The 14,629-nt window shown below is 39.9% G+C and overlaps 1 protein-coding gene across 1 annotated transcript in view; it reads left to right on the top strand.

Moving 5' to 3' along the window:
• jade2 (jade family PHD finger 2) overlaps positions 1-14,629 on the top strand; it is a 202,749-nt gene that overhangs the window by 13,650 nt on the left and 174,470 nt on the right. The window lies entirely within an intron of this gene.

The raw sequence follows: 14,629 nt of genomic DNA, 5'->3' as shown, positions 1-14,629 counted from the left end.
CAATGCTGCTACAGACGGCTAGTTCCTGTGTTTACTTTCTTTGTCAGACACTTATAATAACAATCTGAGCCCGTCAGTGGCAAAAACAAATACTTTTAGTGGACATACTTTGGCGGGCGCGATTGCCCCTCAGGATTACATTGCAGCCCGTTTTGTGGCTGCTGGCTGGACCGATTCCAAGAATTTTTGTTCTACCTCATTAATCACTTCGACCCAAAATGATGGGAAAATATGGACCAGGTTGAGAAATACTGGAATTTCCCTTTAAGTAAAGGATCTGAATACTTTTTCCACCACTGCTCTTTTGCCTACCTTCACTCTAGCGGCTCGGTCTAAAAATAGCTCTGTGTGTGTGTGTGTGTGTGTGTGTGTGTGTGTGCGTGTGTGAGTGAAAATAGGTTTGGATGTGTGTGTGTGTGTGTGTGTGTGTTACAGTCTTCCCTGCATGCCTTCTAGCTATTGCTGTCTTGCTTGTACACACAGCATTAGCAGTGCACAGGCAAGCGGTGCTCAACACACGCACACACACGCACACACAATTACACTGACCATCCCATTTCATCTTTTCTGTCCTTTTGTTTGCATATGAAGAAGAGGAAATATGAGAACAAACAGGGAGGAAGAGAAGGGAAGGGGGATGTCAGGTGAGAGAGGTGGATGAGAAATGATGGACGGATGACTGGAGGATGTGAAGAGAGCAGAGGCGAAGGAGAAAATCGGGGAGATTGGTGATGGAAAGAGATGATAAGGATGAAGATGGAAAAGTGAGTGATATAAAGGAGAAAAAAAAGGGAGCAGCTCTGCATTTCCTTGGTTTGGATGTTGCCAAAGGCTTTTAAGACTTTTTTTTTTTTAGGCTTTTTGTTCCCCAGACAGACAGATCTTACTCCGTTCAATCAACACATACACATCCATCAGGATCATAGAGAAAGAAAGAAACACACACATTAAACGCACTGATATACAAACCTCCTGCCTGGACGCACACAAACATACATCTACATGCACACACACACACACACACAGACGCAGCGCTGCCTCAGAGAGATGACTTGTTATGAAGCAATTTATATGCAAGGATTCTTTATCAAACTGACTGACCTCTGGCTCCTCAAGGAGCTCCGAGTGTTAGCCAGCTGTGTGTATGTGTGCGTGCGTGCACGATGCGCGTGTGCACGATGATTGGCAAACAGCTTGTGGTTGTTGTGTCAGTGTATATATGTGTGCGAGAAGGCACTGCAGCAACAGAGCACCTTTATCATATGCACTATTGATATCCCTTTTTAAATGCTTGTTGTGTTTTATGCTTAAAAAAAACAAAATGTGTATCTTAGTCGCTGTTTGTGTTTGTGTGCATGTGTGTGTCCAGATGTTCCAGCAGTCACTTAATGTCTGTTTATTGTTGATGGATCTGTCTGCTTCTCCTGTCAGCCAGACTGCCTACTCATCTCAAGAGAGTGCTGTCTGTGTCTTTGTGTGTGTGTGTGCGTGCATGCGTGTGTGTGCATCTTGCCCGCTGGGCCTCAGCAGCTACAGTCTCTTAATAATAGATCACCATCATGGCAACTGGTGTTGTGTGCTGACCTTAAGTGCTGCAAAGTGCTGCAAAAAGACTACGGACCACAACACTGTTTCTGCACTGTCATCTGCAGAGCTGACTGAAGGAGAGGACAGACAGACAGACAGACAGACAGAGAGAGACAGAGAGACAGACAGCCAAGCAGAGGGATGACATACTTGCAGACAGACAAACAGATGGCAGGCAAATGGGTAGATGGGCAGAAAGGCAAAGAGTCAAGCAGTCAGACAGACAGAAAGACAGATGGCAAGCTTACAGGCAGACAGACGGGTGGACAGAATGACAAATGGGACGCAGCCAGTCAGACAGATTTGGAAGCTAGAAGACAAACGGAGAGAAAGACAAAAAGTCTCACAAACAGCCTGCTTTATTCATTTCAAGAATCAAGAAGATTGTTAACCTGAATAATCTTTGATGTTTTGTACTTTGTGTCTATTTGTCTGTGATAAACCAGTCATGATGTACTCTACAGCCAGTTTAGTGTTGAAATGAATAGCTCATTAATTGATCAGTCATAATAAATTAAATATTTTATAAAGAAGGGCTGCAGTCAACCAAAGAAATTGTACCTAGTCTTCAACAAATCGATTGGTCGATGGGGAAACAATAGCGATGTTAACGTAATATAGTAAACAAGCAAAGTTAGCCCTCCGCACTAATTGTCTAAGGGTTTGTCTCTCAGAGTTTTATTCCAACTTCATATGCATGTGGGAATCATAGTCTGAGTTAGACAGGGAGACAAAGGGGAAGTCAAACACTCATATTTTATAGCCGTAGCCACGCCCGCCACAGAACGTTAAAGAACAATCCGTGACCCTCAGAATATACAACCTTGGCAGTTAATAAATCGTACTGTAGTCGGTCCTTCGTGCATCCCTTATTACAATCTCTTCCTGGAGGAGTTCTGTCTCCCCATCAATCTGCCGTGGAGGATGGGGAGTGCACAACATAACTAAAAGTTGAAGGTCGGACCACACAGTTTCGCTTTCGATAACGTTCCTGCACATTCTCACACAAGGTTTATGCATGTAAAAGAAGTTTATACTGCACGTCTAAGTATAAACACATGAATCGTAAAACAATACAGCATAAGAGTAAAAATTTCCATCACACACTCTCTGGTCTCAGCTTCTCAAATGTGAGAATTTGTTGCTTTTTTTTCCACTGTTATACGATTGTAAATGGGATACTTTTTGGGTTTTGGACTGTTGATCAGACAAGACTATCTGAAAATGTCAGTTTAGGCTCTTTTCACACATTTTCACAGTTTTCTGACATTTTATACCCAATTGATCTATTAAAGGGGACATATCATACGCATTTTCAGGTCTTTATTTATATTCTTGGTCTTACAGTTAAAAAAACTATTTATCTTATACTGGCTCTTTATGCAGCCCCTCAGTTCAGCCTCTGTCTGTAACAGGCTGTTTTAGCTCCTGTCTCTTTAAGGCCGGCCTCCCAAACAGACGATAGAGATAGACAACATTTAGGGCATGACATTTTAGATTTTCATTAAAAGGTAAATATAACAAGCCCGTAACATGACGAGGTACGACTTTTCTTTTCTTGGCTAGTAGCAGAGAACAGCAGAGTGACTTTAGTAAACATTAATAATTAAAACGTCTTTACTTATTAATGAAAACAATATTCCTGTTGAGGTAGTGATGTCATCTTCCTTTGTTAAACATGTATTCGTTGAACTGGATCCTGCTACCAGCACTGCTTCCAGCAAGTAGCCACCAGGGCATTATGGTCTGAATGGACAATACTATAAAATACACAATAAACACAAATAAATCTATATAAGATACTCAGATTGCTGGCAAGTAGCTCGCTTGAAGATGATTGAGAAGAGATTAAATATTTACAAGTCTTTTAAAAAATGGTTTGATGCAGGCGGTTGTTTTTCCCACCTCAAAAACCTTGGAGATTCATTCACATTCAAAAGGCAATAAAGTGCAAGTAAAAAACACTGCAGACTTACATAACTTCAAGTAACAAATGAGTAAAAAAAACAAACGGAGGTAATTACTATTCTTATAGGCTATATGCAGACATGCTCTACAGAAACCCATTATTGTAACCTAAAGTTTTTTTTTGTAACATCCACATTTTTTTTTGTGCAAGGAAGCACAAAGTCTAAAATTCTAAAATTAACTAGACTGAAATTCAAAGGAATAAAAGTCATGTCACACAAATAGAAATGAATATTTCACAGACTATTTTAAGACCTCACACTGCCCCCAAGCAGCGCAATCTTATGCATTATCAAGTAACAAATGAGAAAAAAACACAATCAAACGGAAGTAATTACTATTCTTATATATGCAGACATACTCTACAGTGGTGAGTGAGAGTGACACCCGTTACTGTCGCCTAAAGTTTCTTTAGATTTTTCTGCGAAGAACACCAGCATGTCAATGTGCTCCTCTGTAAGTTGTGCGCCCTTCTTGAACTGCAAATGAGCCCTGACGTACTAAATACACGTTGTGAAGCTGAGCTTGAAAGCGGAGATGCACAAATACTTCTTAGCAAACTGAGCAAGTTGAGGTAAAGTTTTCTCATTTATCCTCCACTGTGTGAGTGGATCCTCTTCTTGCACTGAGTTCAGGCATCTTTTCATCATTGTGATTCATTGTGAACTCTGCACCATCTTCATTTCTTCATTTACATGTTCTCAGTAACTTTCTCAGCAGCAGTAAGGTTTCTTCACGATAGATACCACAAGAACTGGTTAGACGAGTGGCTAGCAAAGAGAAGTAATAGCTACCATGTCATAACTTACTGACAAAGAAGGAGGATTAGTAGAAAATACAAAGATAGAAAAAGATGTCACATTTATTCTAGCCTCAGGTGGGGCGTATGCAGCTGTCAGGATGTTTAAAACCCAAACACAGGTACTTTAAATGACATTTTATTTCCCATTTTCATCTGCAGCGACATCTGCTCACTTGATAATTACACTGATGAAGCCTCAGCGGCTGCACTAGTACAGCTGAAATGACTAAAATGTTCCTATGATACGCTGTAGAAAACAGATTATTCAAAATCGGTACATCACTAACACCATCTAATCCCGGAATTTCTGCGTATGCCAAAACTTCTCAGCGGAGCCTGTGAGCCTGTGCTAGCGTACTCTCGGTGGACAGGGCACCAGTCTGTCACATCATTTTAGAGACTTAAAGCCGTCTGACTGGTTTACAGGCGAACTCCATTCAGGATGAGCCAGGTCAGGGAAACAAACACCGCTATTTTCTTTCTTGCTCTCTTGTTTTGAGGCAACAGCGCTGCTCATCTGTATATGAAATATAAGGGATTGTTTACTGTTGAGTTTTTGTAGATTTTCACATGCTTTCCTTCAGCTTGACTTGCATTGTTACACTATTTGTCTTTGAGCAATAACAGCTGCTCGCACCCGACGTTTTCCTCCAACATCCGTACTGGGTTTCTATGCTGAAGCTCACCCTAGTTGAATAGCACAAGGGTGGGTTACACATCCCGTGAAGTGGTAAAATAGCTGACACATGATTTTCTTTCCCCACCTGCAGTTTGGTGTCCAGATTCTGCTGTTTGCTCAGGTCTGATCTGTTGCACATTTTCATAGAGCACCCCCCCCCCCCCACCCCCTTTAATCGTTCATTCAGACATAGTGCTCTCGGCAGTGTCATAGTCAGCCAATTAATTAGCTCCCCAGGCGACTTGGCTTTCCCAGCATGCATTAGTCAACCCTCTCACTGTTTGTCTTATTGTAAATGTTTTGGGCTGACACTAAACTATGCACAGAAAATGTGGCTTATAGCGGCTGATAGCATTCAACTGAGAGCTAAACTGAAAGGATCCTGTAGACTGTGTCAGGTTTAAATTTTAGGTCCCTACTTTTCTATCATGTTGTGGTATGTTAAGTTAAATCTGCTGAAATATTGTCAATAGGAGAAAGTGGAATTTTAATATTATTGTGGTTGATGTTTTGGATGGATTTGGCAAATTTCTAGCATTGAAATGCTGATGGGTGGTATACACATAAGAAATATGTGCTTTTGTTTCTGCTACTGCGGAAATGGGTTTAAAATTTAGGTGCTGGTTTCTGTTTAGTCTGATTTCAGATCAGTCATCTACATCCTCGGTTTGCTCAGTGGTTCAAATAGATCTGGCGTCGCGCTCATTGGTGGTTGTTTCCATTGGATTGGTGAAACAATTGAGCAATCTGAGTTTTGTAGGTAGGATTAGGAGTTAAGGATTTCATCTTCCACTGCTAGGTAGCTACCAAGCTAAAACAGCAACAAAAATGGCCAGTAAAAATGGCAACAAGCATGGATGTTGTTAGTCGACTTGCAGATTAACTCTTAATTTTCTTATTTCTTCAATCATAGTCAAGACATTAACTGCTCCGAGCCTCCATTTCCACTTAAAAGGACACGACAGGGACAGATGTGTGATTCAGTACTGATTGTTAAGGGCAAAACAAAATATAATCCCAACCCCCTTCCCACGAGTAATCGGCTATCATGAACATTGAAGCTGAAAGGATGAAGTGAAATGAAATGGCAGTTCAATTAGATTACCAGCCTTAGTTCTGTTTGGGTTTGGACATAATATCTCCAGGCTACAATTTGATTTGATAAAAATGTTCAGGACTGTTTGATATCATTAATAATCCAAAGTATTATCCATATTATTGAAATTAAACATAAAGGGACTGTGCTAGTATAATCTAGGTTAGATTAAATTACAATCAACTAATCTGGATTGGATTCTGGACCAGACCGGTCTTTGAGCAATGAGACAAAAAAGTGTTTCCTGGGCTAGAGCTGCAACGATCTGTTGATGAATCGATTAGCCGATCAAGAAAAAATGAATCACCGACTTTTTTGATAATCAGTTAATCATTTTGAGTCATTTTTTGAGAAAAAATGCCGACATTCTTTGGTTCCAGCTTCTTACATATGAATATTTTCTGGTTTCTCTGGTCTTCATTGACAGTAAACTGAATATCTTTGGGTTGTTGACTGTTGGTCGGGACAAAACAAGATATTTTAAGTTGCATTGTGGGCTTGATTGACATTTTTCACCATTTCCAAACATTTTAAAGACCAATCAATCAATATTGAAAATAATCATTAGTTGCAGTACCTATTCTGGGCTAATGTTCACGTCTTAACTTAAAGCAGAGTGACGATTACCTTTTAGATTAATCATAAAAAAATCCTGCTGCTTCAGTTCTTAGCCACGCTGTTGGACATTTCCTCAGTTTTTTTTTTTTTGCACATGTGATTGTGTGTGTGTGTGTGTGTGTGTGTGTGTGTGTGTATGCAACTTGTTGCATTGTCTGGCTGCCACTCATTGCCCCTCCGGCTGATGTGAGCCATGCATAAAAAGGAGGACACAGCTCGTCACATAGCACTTGAATATAACACCGCTTGGCCACGGGGCAGCCTGTCTGTGTTTGTCTGTGTATGCCTGTACAGAGTGTACTGTATATGCCTGCATGCTTGATTCTTCTATTTTTATACCCCCGCCACCACGATCACGTTAGGCAGGACGTTCTCTCCCCATGGTGGCGTCTGCCTGTCTCTGTGTGTTTACACATCCTGAACAATACAACACATGATATTAGACAAACTTGATGCTTACACTACCGGTTCCCCTCTATTAAATTTGCATTTTAACAAGGAAAAACTGTTTTAGCTGTTTCTTCTTCTTGTTGCTTTAAGACACAGAGTTCATATTCACATCATTAGCTTATTATTTAAATGAATGAGTTCATTAGCAAAGCTAGTTCTGTTTTATATAGCGTGGTGATTACAGCAGGATGTAGGGAGCTTAAAGTTTAAGGTGGTTCACATGTTGTACATATGTCTGCCTGTTTTCCAATGTATGGGTGGGTATATATAGATATATAATGTACGTTTATGTGCTGAAATGTAATTTTGTTTGCGTGGAGAGAAGAGCATTTTTGTGTGCCTCTGTAACTCTCTGGGCTTCCTGCTGTCTTTCTCTGGCTTGTTTGTCTTTGTTAGGATTATAAAGTCCCCCTGTCTGGATGTTTTTCCAGTCTAACTCTCATCTTTCTGTCTGCCTTCATCTTTTGGGACATCATTCTGTTTTTTCTTTGACTGATGATCTGTCTCCTTACTCCTGTATTGATCTCCAAATCTCTGGTTCCTCCTCCCTTCTCTCTGCTCCTTTCCAAACTTTCTTCCTTCATTTAGCCAGGAGTCTTATTTTTTATTTGTCAGAAATGTTCTGCCCCACCAAAACCACATTATTTTTTATGATACGATTGTATTTCATTCTCTTTTAATAGCGCTCTCTCCCTCACACAACATAGTTTCATTGACTCTGACAGCTGGTTGCCTCCAGCTATTGTCCTGCTTCAACTCTGACAAACTGCAGGTTTAGACAGTGCTGTTACAGTATGGGACTGTAATGCAACAAAAAACCAATAGCATGACAAAGCAACACAATGCTGCACTGTTACACAGCAATATTTTACTCATACATTGTAATTAGGGCTGCGACTAATATTTGTTTGCATTATGGATTAATCCGCTGATTATTCTCTCCATTAACTGATTAATTGTTTGGTCTATAAAATATCTGAAAATAGCAAAACATTTCCCAGAACCCACGTTGACATCTTGAAATTGCTTGCTTTGTCCAACCAAGTGCTTTACAGAAAAAGAAAATAAACATCAGGGGATAAACTAGTTTTTGCTTGAAAAACATTTAATTGAAAGAGATGAATCTACCGATTATTTTCTCGATGAATCGTTTAGTCGATGAAATTTTAAAAAATAGTGAAAAAATTGCACTCACCATTTCTCAGAGCTCACGGCAGTATCTTCAGTTTGCTTGTTTTGTCTGAATAACAGTCCAAAACCTTAATGTCTTCAATTTACTGTACTTGTATGAAAAAGACAAGAACATCAAATCGTCACATTTGAGAATCTGGGATCAAAAAACGTTTGACATTTTTGCTCGAAAAATTACTGAAACGATGAATCTGTTATCAAAATAGTAACTGATTAATTTTCTTTTGATTGACTTATTGATTTATTGACAAGTTGTTGCTGTAAAAAAGTTGAGTAATGGTTACAGGTGGTCATGTCGGAGGAGAAACAATTACACATTTCCTGAAGGACGTCTTGTAGAGTAGAATAAATGTCATCACTGTATTTGCACAGGTAACTGGTGCATTGGAAACCAATTGCTGTAATATTCATTGCTGTCATTTTCTAAATGGGATTCTTCCTTTTAGATTGAGCCAGATGCTGCTGGAAATGTAAAAGACATCACTTCCTGTGCACTGTAGAGGATTTTCTGCCCTGACAGGGAGTGTTTTTAAATTGAGATAACAAATGTAAAAGATTTGGTTGAAAGTAGAATTAATTGTTGTTTAAGTCAGCAGTCTTCACGCGTAGCAAAATCAGAGTCAAAAGTCAAATTAAAAATGGATTTAATTCTAAAAGAAAAAGTGACTTAAAGCATTTGAATTCTGGCCGTAGAGATAGAAGCACGCAATTCCTGTACCATCTGTTATAGCTGTTTGGCAAGACAGTACAGAGACTGTCACAGGCTCTCTGTTTCTCTCTAAATGTCTCCCCACCTCTCTCGCTCTCTCTCTCTGTGATTACTCTATATGTTCAACGAATACTGACGTCCAAATTGAGTACTGGAGTACTCATGCCCGTCCTTAGTGCAGACCTTGAGTCTGGTTCACTGAACTGATTGAGATGAACTTGTACATTTGTGAGTCTTTTCCGTCTTCCTTTCTTTCCCTCCTTTCACCCACTCCATCTCTCCAGAGAACAAGAAATATCTCAATCTACACTCTGGGCTCTGGTTCACTGGATTGATTGAGACAGGGATTGTGTGTACGGCATGAGAGACAGAGAGCCATACAGTAGATGTGGAAACTAAGGATGAGAGATAGAGTGGAAGGAAAAAGAAGGGTATCAGGTGGAGGGAAAGAATAAGTGAGACACAGTGAGAGATGGAGAGAGTGAGGAAATCAAATTAGAAACTTGTCTTGGCAGTTGCAGAGCTACAAGTCCGCCTTGTGTCGCAGATGATCCCGCTCCGTAAAAGAAGGGAGGGGGATTTTAAGAAGATACGGTGACATTTCCAATTACTGTCACTTCTTTTAACTTTAACGGGCCAGCAGTTCCCCTCTTACATATGCTTTTAGAAATGCCGGACTGCCACCAGGACAAGAAGTTAAAGAGACTGTCCTGTCAGCTTATGATCACAGGTTCGGTCCGCATGACAGCTCCATGTCACAGAGACACTGAACCCCTCATCTGGTTGCTATAGTTACCACTAAATTCTTTAAAAGGGGATATCAATCAGTCAGAATGAAGCCAATAAATGGATTGGAAACAGATCTCATTGTTTTGTGTTGTGCAAGCTGATAGACTAAACAACTTTAGCAGCCAAAAGTGCCAGGTGATGGTTTCCCACTCTGATGAATACAGCGAGAAAAGTGGAAGCATCTCAAAAGAAGCAGTACAGTACTGCGAGTAGATCATTATAATTCTGTCTAATTTTCCCTTCTAAGTAAGTATACAATTAAACAAATGTTTGGACACTGCTTGGAAGTAGTGTGTTTTATCATAACAGGAATACCCAAGAACAGTTTTATAGCTAAAATACTGGAACCAAACCAACTGGGACAGATGTGGAACCAAAATCAAAATTACTCCCCAACCGCTGCTGTAACAAAAAACAAAATTATAGGGAGAAACACTGACAGGTTTCTTCACACAACAGGTAATACATTTCTAAAGTTTCGCACTTAACCAAGCAACAGCTGGTTAACACTGTCAGCAAACCAAATGAAAACTATACTATCACGATACTTTGGTGCCGATTCAATATGTATTGCGATTCTTTTAAGTGTTGCAATTCTACAAGTATTGCGGTTCAGTGTTACGATTTATTGTGATTTTTGTATACTTTTTTAACACTAGACCATGGGAAAAAGTTGAATCATACACTTCTAGAGACTATGTATATCATGAGTTATATTTCCAAAAACAGAGCATATCAGATGTCAGTCAGTCTTTGAGTTTTATTTTAACAGCATAATTGCTACAAACCCCTTGGCTCTGTCTAAAAGCCATGCTAACAAAAAAATCTGTCATTAGGAATAACACTTAAGGGGTCAATAGACCTTAGGCCAATATAGAAGTCCGCTACGACTTAGTTAAATAAAGTACTGTTACAATAAAGTTAAATTAAGTACTGTTATAATGGTGTTAAATAAAGTACTGTTATAATAAACTACTGTTACAATAAAGTTAAATAAAGTACTGTTATAATAAAGTTAAAGTACTGTTAATAATGAAATGACCCACTGGTGCTTTCATTCTGAAGCACCCGGTTCGTCTCGGCCTGGACGTGTTGATGTAGTTAAAGTGAACTTGAAGCTTCTGATCAACAGAAGGTTCAACAACAACAGTTAGCAGGTAGCTGTTAGCAGTTAGCGAAAAGTTAAACTGTTACCAGTCAGTAGCATTGTTAAATGTGAGGATTTATTCACTGTGAGCGGGAAACTGGTGACTTGCGGCCGCCGTTTGAACAAACTAACAGCTCTCCGGTTCACGCGTCGATGCTAACAGGCTAACTGGCTAGCTTCTGGGCTAACTGTAGCTGTTATTATATGTTTTATAGCTCAGTGTAAATAATAAAATAAAGGCAAGAAACAAAACAAGGATTTATTCCAAACTGTCAACCATTTGTGAAATGTAAAACCTGCTGTAGTAAAATAATTGCCTTTTTTTTTTTAAGCTTAGCGGCTAGCTAGTTGCTGGCCTTGGTGAACAGAATGATGCACTTATGGTAATATTCTTCTGAAAGTGGTGTTTTGAAAATAAAAACTGCAAATGTGAAACTGAATGGCTTAATGGATTTATCTTTTCATTCTATTCAAAAGCACTTGAACCTCAGGTTCTGAGATGTTTGAACTAAAATATATTAGCATTTGATAGTCTGATCTGCCAACCTTGGGAGTTTAAAAGCTTTATGTGTGTGTATTAAATTGGTTTGTGCAATTTATCTTGCCTGTGCAATATAGCAATCTCACACTCATTTTGGCACATTTTACTGAAAGTAAAACCCTTTGTGTTAGAACTTTAGTAAAAGGAAATTCCTCATCCAGGATGTCTGGAATTTAGACGTGTAACCTACTTTTTGTCTTTTGAGGTTTCCATCTTTCATCGGTGTCTAACCTCAGTGGGTCTGGATGGATGAGGCTAGGGGGACAGTGGGAGGGTCCAACGGAAATCTTGAAACTCTGTATCTTAAAAAACTTCACAGCACAACTCAAATTGCAAACAAGGTCTATTCATACTTGTTATAGATTTCCCTCTTTTTTTGTCATTGTATATTATTAGGCACATCGGCCAAGAGATGCTATTGTGCATGTGTTGTGGGTTGTAGATAATCCTATATACGCACTTGGTGAGCTACTTTCCTTGGAATGACAGGGGGCTTTCTTGAAATACGGACTGCAGTTAATACATCCATAGTGTAGTATGCCCCCCCCCCCCTAATACATAGCGTCACCAGCTGCCTCCTTTCACCAAGCACTTTCACCAGGGCAGTGTAATGGGTGTGATCACACAAACACTCGACCAACCAGTTGGAGTCTATAGTGCAGTCAGTCAGCGCTACACCAGGTTTCACACGCTCGGACGGTGTCTGATCTATTTGATGGAGTGCCTTTCCAAGCTGGAAGCACTGGAGTGGGAATTGAACCCAGGTTGTTGTGTCGATGGGTGAGGGGAGGAAAGGAGACAAGTTTTACCCTCAGAACAACTGTGGGACTAACTAAAATTTCTAGCAGATCCTGTATGTCCCCCCTGTCTCATAAACCAAAACACTGGATGTTGCATCGTTTTTTGGAAATAAAATTACTCTCAGCTCATGATAAATTTATAAACCTGACCTATCCATTTAAAAATGGTGTAGGAGCTTCTTGTATCTCATGCAACAAATCAAAACCATCACATTGATGGATGGCGCCCCACTCAGTTAAACTTATAATGAAAAATAACCCTGCACAGCTGTAGCCACAGATAGCTGCCAAATACGTAGGAGACACCTGAATAAATATTTTAGGCCAAAATAGTCCTTTTTTATGCTCATACAGTCAACGGGTTAGCTAAAATCATAAACGAAGACCCAAAAGTTCTTAAATTTGCACCACAAGTAACCCCCGTTGATGTAAATGCTTCAAACAACACCAGAGTGTGTATATATATATATATATATATATATGTATATATATATATATATAATAGATCCTCAAAAGTATTTCATGTGACAGTTTTCGTGAGAGTTCACATTTTCCTTTGGGTGGTCAGGAAACAAAAATTCACTGGGCTGCGTTTAAGTTATCCTGAGTGTGGTTTAAGTGGGTCGCCTGAGAGTTTAATAGGCGAGGGAGAAACCCTGAGATAGATACAGGCGTGCAGACTTGAAGTCTGACAGACGTAGCTGGAGGAAGTCAATGATGTACTTAACCGCTCTCCTCAAAGGCAGGAAGACGAGGGGAGAGCTAGACAGATGGGAAGAGGTGGAAAGATGGAGAGAGAAGCGAAAGAGGCCGAGGAAGTCAATAATGTACTTAACCTTACTCTGCAGACTCCCTGTGTCCCTGTTATTGTAAGGCAGGGAAGACGGGAAGAGGGAGGAAAATGGGAAAGAAGGAGAGAGTACGATGGCAGGACTCTGGAATGGAAATAGTCAGCGGCGGTGAAGAAGCGGTGTGTTTTTCTGTCAGCATAAATGTCAGAGTAGTTAAGTGTGTGCAGGGCAGGCGGGGAGGCTGGGGTACAGGAAGAGCCCCATATAAGAGGGAATAGCCCAGTTTTACGGCCACATAAATCTCTGTTCCCCACACTGAAGGTTGTAACCCACCTCCTCCTCTTTTGGCTTTCCTGCCTTGGTGTAGCATACGCTAAAACCTCCTTTTGACTTCTTGACTCTATACGCTGCTGTCTCTTTTACTTCATTTCTTTCTCTTTCACACTCTCTTGATCGATGCTCTCCTTTTTTCTTCTTTCTGGCACTCTATATATTCTCTTTCTTGTGGCCCTCAAGCTTCCAGGGCACAAGATTAAAATTTTTCTCATGTTTTTTTTTCTCCACTTTAATCCTTGTCAGGGACACTTTTATAATAAACCATCACTTTGTAAGATTTATTTAATTTTTAATCATAATATAACATCCTATTAGCAAGGTGAATTTGGTTGTTTGCTGATCAGAGTGTTCTCATCTTTCACCTTAAAGCGCTGCTTCAAGGATAGGTTCACAATTTTTTAGGTCCGACGCTCAAATGAATATTGACACGTTTTTTTCTTGCTGTAATTCATAAAGCACTTTCAATTTAAGTGATGGAGGAAAAAATCCACAGTCCACTTTACATACAAAAATAGTAGTCTCTCTTTTTGTTACAGTCCTTCCACTTCAGCTGAACAGGAAAACAGAGCTGCAATGATTAGTCGATCTATCTATTAGTCGCCAACTATTCTGATAATCAATTAATCATTCCGCCTTAAGCGAGCCTGGTCAGGTTAGACTAACCCATTGTCGCTAATTTCATTGATAACTCCCTTCACTTTTCCAGCAGTTGGGGAAACAACAGGTGAGACTTTTCTCGGTCTTGAGAAGCTGCAGCAATTTTTATTAACTGACACGCTGCAGTCTTTACCGTACATTTACTGCCACCGCCCACATTCACAGTGTGAGCGATGGCGGTAAATGTCACTTTTGTGCCACTCGCTCTCCCACACACATTATGCACTGCCCTATACCTTAACGCAGCTACACTACTCTGACAACAGTACCTGTCACGAAGATGTCCCTTTGAAGAATGAAGAGGGGGAGGATTCTGGGATTTGATGCACTAGTCAATGACTCAAAACAGTAACGTAGAGTGTTATCCTGCTCACACAGTGTGTGAGTGAAAATCATTAGTAGCACATTGATATTAATGATTAATAGTGAGAAATTTTTGCATCGGCGCTCATAATTCTGAATAAAGGA

Source organism: Thunnus maccoyii, chromosome 13 (assembly GCF_910596095.1).
Source record: "Thunnus maccoyii chromosome 13, fThuMac1.1, whole genome shotgun sequence".
NCBI lineage: Eukaryota > Metazoa > Chordata > Actinopteri > Scombriformes > Scombridae > Thunnus > Thunnus maccoyii.
Note: the sequence above shows the minus strand (reverse complement) of the source record. Positions and strands in the feature narration are given on the sequence as shown.